This window comes from Protomyctophum parallelum (genome assembly GCF_964188405.1).
Source record: "Protomyctophum parallelum genome assembly, chromosome: 3".
NCBI lineage: Eukaryota > Metazoa > Chordata > Actinopteri > Myctophiformes > Myctophidae > Protomyctophum > Protomyctophum parallelum.
The window spans coordinates 16,798,862-16,804,861 of NC_139698.1; positions in this window are offsets into that span (position 1 = coordinate 16,798,862).

Here is a 6,000-nt window from a genome sequence, read left to right on the forward strand (position 1 = left end):
TGACTGCACAAACGAAACTGTCAACACAGAGAGCGCTCTCTAGTCTCTGCACTGCAGTCAGCAGCACAGAGACGCCTGTATGAATGTATGATAGACTCACGGAGCTGCGAGACTTTTCACTGATCACATAAGTTGACATAACGCCATAACGCGGGTAACGCTCGCACAATAACTATAAGGCCGTTATGGAATGGGGAATGTAAAGCGTTAGGTTACAAGTTACTGCAAATAGTAGTTACGTTATGTAACGCAACGCGGCGTTAGTCACAACACTGTGGCCTATGCACCTTGGCATATACCGCATAAGTTGCTCCCAGCTTCTGGGACCCAACTCTGCAGTCCATGACGCAGTGCAGCCAGTCTTGTGATGGTTCATCCCATTCGGTGTTGCAGGCACACGGTCCCGTGGCCTGCAGTTGTTCCTCTCCATCACTATGACACTCTAGTCTTGTCGTGTCATACTTCATCTTTGTTTGTTTGCCGGCGATTTCTACACTCCTCTCGCCGGCTAAACCGCACTCCAATTTGAAGTGCTCTTCTCCAGTCGCAAAAAGCGATTTTTATTTTGTGTCTCTTTTAAACAACTGTACACATAAACTGGCCAGGTTGGCTACAGGTCCTCTCAGCTCCAGGTACAGCCCTACAATGACTCCTGGGCAGTGGCAGGTTTCCTGCTTATAAAGGCCAGGCCCCTCCCACTAGACCAAACCATCCCTGTCTGAAACTTACAAGTTACAATCCAGTTTAGCCCATGTCCAAAGACAATATATATAATTCCCATAATGGTATAAACACCATGCAGTCTAACACCTGGGGCCTGTTTCACGAAACTTGGATTAACTAATCCAGGATTTAGGCCAAAACCAGGCTTTTCCAATCCTGGTCTTTACAGCCTGGTTTATTCCGTTCCACTAAACCCAAGCGAGGCTCATAATTGGCGGATTTGGTCGAGCCAGGATCAGCAAGCCTGGCTGAATAGATAGCCTGACTTTTTGCCTGTAGACCCATTCTGTAGAACACAGATTTACTGATTGAGGTCTTTTCTTTTCTGAAGAACAAAAAAACCAGCGTGCAGCAAAGGTAGGGAAAAAACCGGGTCAAGTACAGATGAAGTGAGTTTAAAGCAGACGTCTTTATTTGCATTCAAAAGAGCAATCCACCGTCAAGACAAAAGCACAAAGGGAAAAAACCGTCCTCTGGGAACTCTGGATTAAAAACACACAGCAACTCGTTTAGCCAAAAGTGAGCAACCGGATCCAGCAGAAAATCGATCAAAACACAAGCCTTTCCTTATATATTGTAACAGGTCCCTCCTCTCCTCGGACATACGGCAGGCGTTTCCTGAATTTTGACCAATGAGATACAGTAGCTCTTTCCGGTTGGAGAGAGAGGCGGGACCTAGTCTAGCAGAGAGGACAAAAGAACCTGATCCTGTTTCAACTGGAGTCCTACTTTTTAGACTATAAACGACTTAAATGTAAACTGTGAACAGACTCTTATGAACATGGTTAATCATAACTAAAAGTATATGAAACGGAAACAGACTTATAGTTAGGCAATGTTTAACGGAACTATAAAATAGAACTGAACATTCTATTTTAAGAAGTGAATTAACACTGTTTAACCCAATGGAGCGAAACACTATAATCTTATAGCACATTCTAAATCAGTACAAGTTGCACTCACTATTAACAGTTATAGCGTCTATATCTTTCTATAGTGACAGATTGTAAAAGTCATTCTTAGAAAAATGTGGCACAGTTACTCAGTGAAAGTCATTGACAGAGCGTACCCAAACGGTCACCTGGAAAATTCCAACCTCTCACTCCAGGGGAGCGAGCTTCAAACAGTTAGAACAATAGCTTCGGATTCAGGTGTGAAGTGTAAACTCAAAGTAGTTTGATGAGACATTCTAGTGACTTATTGATAATAGTACTTTTGGTTCATGGAATTATACGACATGATCCTTCTTCTTCATGCGGTATTATGGCAGTTTGCATCCTTAATAGTTGCATTACTGCCCCCTTTTGTATATCTCAGTATCTTTACTAATCTATTCAAGACTTACTGATACAAGGACTTAAAGGCGTAGTGAAATGAAAAAGACGTTTTTCACACTTTTAGACCATATCCGTGGTCATCATATGGGCATACCTAACAATGGATGCCAAAAAAATTGGAAATTTCTCATTTCTGTGTGTTTTTATATCAAAAAAGATGAGGGAGGCATGTCCTGATGTGCATACTCTCTATAAATGGTTAGCTCCACCCTTGGCTTTGAAATAACAGCAAGCAGGAGAAATAAAGAGCATAATCTCCTGCATTTCAACAGACAACCTGCTGTACTGCTAGAGAAGATCCCATGCACTGCTTCATTGCTTCTATTACAGTGGGGGTCCTTGAGGGAGTTCCAGGGGGTCGCCAGCTAAATGATAGTTTGGAACTACCCTTATGGGTCCAACCTCGGTCCACAGAGGTTCCATTCGTGCACTCTCAGAGTTAAATTAACATTGATTTTACAATATAAATTGAGGGTCTCAGAGATATAAATGTCATTAAATGAGGGTCCGTAGACTAATGCATGTCAAACTGGGGGTCCTTGAAATTAAACGGGTTGAGAATCTCTGCTAGAGCCGTAAAAATCTTCTCTTATGGGGGTCCTTGGCATATCTCTTCAAATGGGGGTCCACGGGCCAAGGGCCGATTCATACTCCTATTTTAGAGCCGAATAAAAGTCGGTTCGGCGCTGTAGAGCCTACAATGTGACGTCATTAGGGTTCGGGGGGGCGGGTACCGTCCTAAAGTCGGCTCTTCGGTGCTACTGAAAATTTCTGACGAGCCAAAATCATTTCGGCACTACAGCGCCGAAACTGCCGTAAAATAGGAGTATGAATCGGCCCTTATTAGTGTCAATTTGGGGTCCTTGACATGGACAAGTCTGGGAACCAGTGTCCTATTGTGTCTTCTGTGCAGAGCCTGATTATGTCAGGTTGGTGGGAGGAGCCAGTCACTGTGTTGGTCTACTGGAGATGAAACACCAGCAGGAGTGGCGACTATTGGACGGCCGGTCTAACTGGAACCCCAAGTCATCGTCTGTGGTGTGTGGACAGCTGCACTGTGGCCCGGCCGTTTCAACCACATGGATCTCTGCTTCCGCACGTCAACCCGCATGGTGGATCGGCTCTTCCTGCGTTGGATCGGAGTCCTCACTGATGGAGTGTGGAACGATTGCGTCTCGTAGTTCCTGGGACAGACTGGAGGTGAACTGTTCAGGTAACAGTTCAAATATAACAGCAGCTATATAGCATATTGTTCCGGCCATTCATCCATTCATCGATCCATGCACTGTACATGTACTGTATTTCCTTTCGGAAAATGTAGACTGATGTGTAATATGATACATTGCACAACCCAATTCTGCCAATAAAAACAAATAAAAATAAAGAACAGACATTTCTGTTTGGATGTATGGGCTGTCAAGGCCAGAAAGTAGTTTTTTGCCACTCAGTGTGTGTAGCCCCCTCCTATGCTTTTGTCCCCACACATATCATTATTTGCCATTGACAATGAAAGGAGAAATTAGGCCAAATATGACGTAAATTTAACCAACCAATCACATGAATGAGATGATGTCTGATGATGAATGACGATAAGAGCTCCCCTCACTTCACATTTTGATTTTTATAGAAATGAGCATTTGCGCCTGCCGTAGACATGCGCAGAGCAAGTTCAGTCAGGGAACCTCAGTCAGCGCGCCGGCCGTTAATTGGGCCACCGCAGCATCAGGCTCTCATCCACATGATTCACTCAGCCAATCACACGCTCACCCCTTCTCATACCGGCTACTTTAACTGAAGGTTTTGCATTCATCCTCCTGCTTGCTTGCTTACTGCTGCTTTTTTGTATACTGTGCGCTGCTGTATACAAAGTGCTCACCCACCCAGCTACCACCTGTCGTTTTGGATCTACTGTTTAGGTACGGGGGATTCAGAGTCCCTATGGTCGGGACTGATGCGCTTGACCTGAGTACCTAAAAAGCAGATCCAATACATCGCCAAACCATAATAAATATATTGCATTGATTATCTTATATTCAATAAATATATATATTACATCCTCCTTGAGTTGTCTGACTGAAGTGATTTTTATATTTTACTTTATTTATTGATTGATTGATTTCACCGATTGTGTCTCCATATCGTGTCTGTGAAGAACCCGGTGATGTCAGATTGGTGGGAGGAGGAACCGGTCGCTGTTCTGGGAGACTGGAAGTGATACAGCAGGGACAGTGGAGACCGGTGCATCCTCGTGACTGGAGCCAGGACTCATCGTCTGTAGTGTGTCGACAGCTGGACTGTGGCTCTGCTCTCACCACGGAATGGAGTTCTGGGTCCACACGTCAGCCCGTCTGGGAGATTGGAGCTTCATGCGCTGGATCTGAATCTTCACTGAAGGAGTGTGGAGCAATTAAGTCTGGCAATGCCTGGGACAGACTGGTGCTGGTCTGCTCAGGTAACAAAACAATATTACTTCTACAATGACAGTAATCTATAGTCTTATCTATCTATCTATCTATCTATCTATCTATCTATCTATCTATCTATCTATCTATCTATCTATACAATTTAGGCATTTAGCTGACACTCTTAATCCAGAGCGATTTACAGTAATCAAGAACAACACATCAAATGCATAACAAATTGGCATCAAGAATCATCAGGAAGCTAAGAACCTAACATCCGTCCAACCGTAGAATATCTGTACAATGAAAACCATGAGTATACGATATGGAGTGCTATGTCTACATACAATGCTATTTAAATTACATAAATTGAACCTTTGCATACGCCTGAAGGTCGTCTGTATGTCAGTCTGTCTGTCCGTAGGGCATAGCAGTGGCTGTGGTTGTGTGGTTCCACAGAAGAATTGGCCATTAATGTTCCCCAAAGATCAAGATTTACAAAAATATTTATATAAATTATTTTAAGCCTATAGAATCAAGCCATCCAGGATCCTGGTGAATCATGACCCAATTAAACCTTTGATTCTGTGAAAATAATAATAATGTAATATTTAATTACAGTATATGACATACAATACTACAGTATATGACATACTCATACAGTACCACATTTAATAAATACCCTTTTCATTCTCTTTTTTTTTTTCTTCACAGAATCAAATGTTTTATGGTCTTTGATTCTTTGTGACCACCGTGCTCTGACTGCGTTACCCGTTCAACTCATGCAATAGAAATAACGCCGATGCAGTGTCGCACACACCATGAAGAACTGCTTTAGTTTTTATTCTTGCATTGTGAATTAAATCATCTGATTCTAGGATTAAAATAATTTATATAAATATGTTCGTGGGAAAAGAGAATGTTTTAGTGGGACCAGATAACCACACTCACTGCTATGCCGACCAGCTCAACAAGATCCGAAACATTATTGTCCCATTGCTGAAGGGGCTTTGGAATAGCGGTGCTGCCGTTACATATAAGACAAACACACTCGGAATAGGACATATGGGGACAATGGTATTGGTACTGTTTTGTTTGTGTAACTTGTGTAATGTGCACAGTACAAAGTATTGCATTGTGGGTTTGAGCTGACAGGCCATATTTGATGTCAATCAAATATCCCATTCTAGGCGGGAACCCGCCTAGAATGGGCATTATGTTATACTTATGTTATACTTTAGCTATTGAAAAATAGTTCGTGAAAATGTACGTGGCGCAAAACTTTGAATATATTCTTTCAGAACGAACATTTTGAACTCAAATCTTTGCTTCTTGGAACATGAAACATGAAAATGTTTGAGAACCACTGATATAGAAACATAGGGTTTCTCAGAAAACTGTCAGGATTTAGAGGAAATTTTGTAGAGGTCTAAATGAAGTGGCAGATGCCCCTTTCCTTTTTATTTTATTTTTAAGGGCCATGTCATGTGATATACCTGCTGTGGGGGCTGGAGGGCCAGGGCCCCCATGAGGATTTC